This window comes from Dioscorea cayenensis, chromosome 20 (genome assembly GCF_009730915.1).
Source record: "Dioscorea cayenensis subsp. rotundata cultivar TDr96_F1 chromosome 20, TDr96_F1_v2_PseudoChromosome.rev07_lg8_w22 25.fasta, whole genome shotgun sequence".
NCBI lineage: Eukaryota > Viridiplantae > Streptophyta > Magnoliopsida > Dioscoreales > Dioscoreaceae > Dioscorea > Dioscorea cayenensis.
In genome coordinates this window covers 14,624,073-14,627,050 of record NC_052490.1, presented here as the reverse complement: position 1 = coordinate 14,627,050, position 2,978 = coordinate 14,624,073, and the positions used below count along the sequence as shown (strand labels likewise).

At 42.9% G+C, this 2,978-nt stretch overlaps 1 non-coding gene across 1 annotated transcript; it reads left to right on the top strand.

Moving 5' to 3' along the window:
• Positions 1 to 2,069: 2,069 nt before the first annotated feature.
• Positions 2,070 to 2,176, top strand: LOC120252100. The gene has a single exon (XR_005533649.1). It is a non-coding gene; the product is annotated as a small nucleolar RNA R71 (small nucleolar RNA).
• The last annotated feature ends 802 nt before the right edge of the window (positions 2,177 to 2,978 follow it).

Here is a 2,978-nt window from a genome sequence, read left to right as displayed (position 1 = left end):
ATCGCAACACAAGTATATAAAAATCAAGACACCAACACTCAACACTTTATTCATGCACACACTAAACTACTAAACTGCGAAAACAGTAAACACTTGGGTTGCCTCCCAAGAAGTGCTTGTTTAACGTCACTTAGCTTGACGTACCTTGTGTTACCTCACGGGGGTTCATAGATGAAAGTTGCCCTCTTACCCATGGCTTGGAAGCACGACGAGCAAAATCTCTTGAGGGTAGAAGGTGAATTATCGGGCTTGGGACCACCTAACAATGGTTCATCCAACTTCTTCAGTTCACGCACGTCTCCAACAACTTGGAGCGTTTCCGGTGGCGTCTCCTAGCCCTCTTCATCTTTCGGAGCACCTTCTTCAAGATCCCCGGGGTAGATGGTACTTCTTCTGTCGAACCAAGCATTATTATTTCTTCATTATCTTCCTCTTGGTTGAACAGACCTTCGTATGAATCCGGATAGAACATTTCATGCATGTATTCATCAACAATCTCATCAGTAATGTCTAGAAAATACAAAGTATCATAAAAATCAAGAGAATGCCGAGTGGCTTCAGCAAGGCGGTATGTCAGCTTGTCATCTCCAACTCTCAAAGTTAGTTCTCTGCCATCCATGTTAATCAAGGCTTTGGAAGTCCGTAAAAATGGCCTTCCAAGTATCAAGGGTACATCCGCATCCTCATCGAGGTCTATAACACAAATTCTATAGGAAATATATACTTGTCCACCTTGACAAGCACATCTTCGATGATACCCCTCGGATGTCTCACCATTTGGTCTGCGAATTGCAAAGTCATCTAAGTGGGTCTAGGCTTACCCAAGTAAGGTGTATGGTATGACGTTGATACTGTCCCCTGAGTCCACTAATGCCATTTCTTCACCTAGATTGCCAATATTACATGGAATGATAAAGCTTCCCGGGTCTTTCTTCTCATTCGGCATGTTCTTTTGCAAAACCGCTGAGCATGATGCTTCTAAAATCACTGAAGCACTATCCTCTAACTTCCTCTTGTTGGTCAACAAGTCTTTCAAGAATTTTGCATACTTAGGCATTTGGGCCAATGCCTCAACAAAAGGAATATTGATGTGGAGTTGTTTGAACAAACTTAGGAACTTCTTGTACTGTTCAACCCCTTGGTCATTCTTCAATCTAGTGGGATAAGGGATTCTTAGCTTCAAAGGTGGGGGTGCCACCTCCTTCTCTTTGCTTGCTCCCTTCTCAACCTCTATAACCTCGGATGCGTGTTCATTGGACTTCTCACTCGGAAGCTTACCCTCAATCTCACGACCACTTCTCAAAGTGATCACCTTCACTTACTCTCTAGGGTTGGTCTCGGTGTTAGTTGGAAAGCTTCATTGTTGCCTTTCCGATAAGGACTTCGCAATCTGCCCTACTTGATTTTTAAGAATATGCAAAAAGGCGGTGTGGTTGCGAAGTGTAGCCTCAACTGATTAGAACCTTGTATCAGATGATTGCATAAATCTAGTTATGGCTTTCTCGAAATCATTCATTGGGGTCTCCAAACCTGAAACTCTGTTTTTCATGTTTGGGGCTTGTTGTTGTTGTTGGAAACCTAGTGGCCCTATGGCCTTTTTTGGACCTTGGTTGCTCCACGAGAAATTGAGATGACTCTTCCAACCCGGATTGTAGGTGATGTTGTATGGGTTTCCTTGATTCCTCATAGCATTACCTACAAAATCAACATTCTCAACCGAAGATGCATCACAAACAGAGATCGGGCAATCAAGGGGAGCATGTCCTCCACCACACCCGGTGCAAGTAGTCATGGCCGCCACTCTATTCGAAGTTAGGAGGTCTAACTTCTTACTTAATGATTCCACTTGAGCTACCAATGAGGTTACTACATCTATCTCATGGAGACCGGCCACCTTTTTCTTCTCCCTAGCATTCCACTGGTAGCTGTTTAACCCCATTTTTTAAATTAATTGACGAGCTTCACCGGGGGTCTTGCTACCTAAGGTACCTCCTGCTGACGCATCCAAGAGTTGTATTGTACTTTGATTCAGACCATTGTAAAAGGTCTGAACAATCATCCACTCCAGGAATCCCTGTTGCGGGCACTTTCTCAGGAGCTCCTTGAACATTTCCCATGTCTCAAATAGAGACTCCAATTCCAATTGTAGAAAGGACGAGATCTCATTCCTAAGATTTGCGGATTTTCCAGGAGGGAAATATCAGATAAGAAAAGCTTCTACCATCTCCTCCCATGTGGTAATCGAGGCTCTAGGTAATGAGTTTAGCCACTGCTTCGCTCTTCCTTTCAAGGAAAATGGGAAGGCTCTCAACTTGATGGCATCATCCGTCACCCTGTTTATCTTCAGCATATCACACACCTCGAGAAAGTTCTCTATATGATTGTTCGGATCCTCATCGGCCAAACCATTAAATTGTGCGGATTGATGCAACATGTAGTTGAATGCCAGCTTCACCTCGAAGTTCTGAGCTGTAATTGGGGGACGCATAATGCTCGATTGTGTAACCAATATTGAAGGTCTGGCATAATCGGATAATATCCACTGTTGCTCATTCTGTTTTGTGATGTTTTCAGAATCTTCCACTCCCAAATTAGCTAGATTAGACTATTCTTGCAAAGGTTCTTTCCCTTTTCTTCTCAGTGTATGTTCAAGCTTGGGATCTCCTTCAGTCAGTATGGAGGTGTTCCTTCGGGTCATAACCTGGAGCTGCAACCAAAAAGAAAGAAAAAGAAATGAGAACGATGATAGAATAAGAAAATGTGAAATAGAATAAATGAATAGCTAAGAAAACAAAGTGTAAACTATCTCCAAATGCCTACTCCTCGGCAACAGTGCCAAAAACTTGACATGTCCATATATGCGTGTAAACCGCAAGTGCACGGGTGTCAAAGTAATAATCCCAGATGAGTGGGTATCATATCCACAGAGAGTAGGGAATAAAGACACTTAAGTTGTTTTTTAACAAATGTGGAAGATG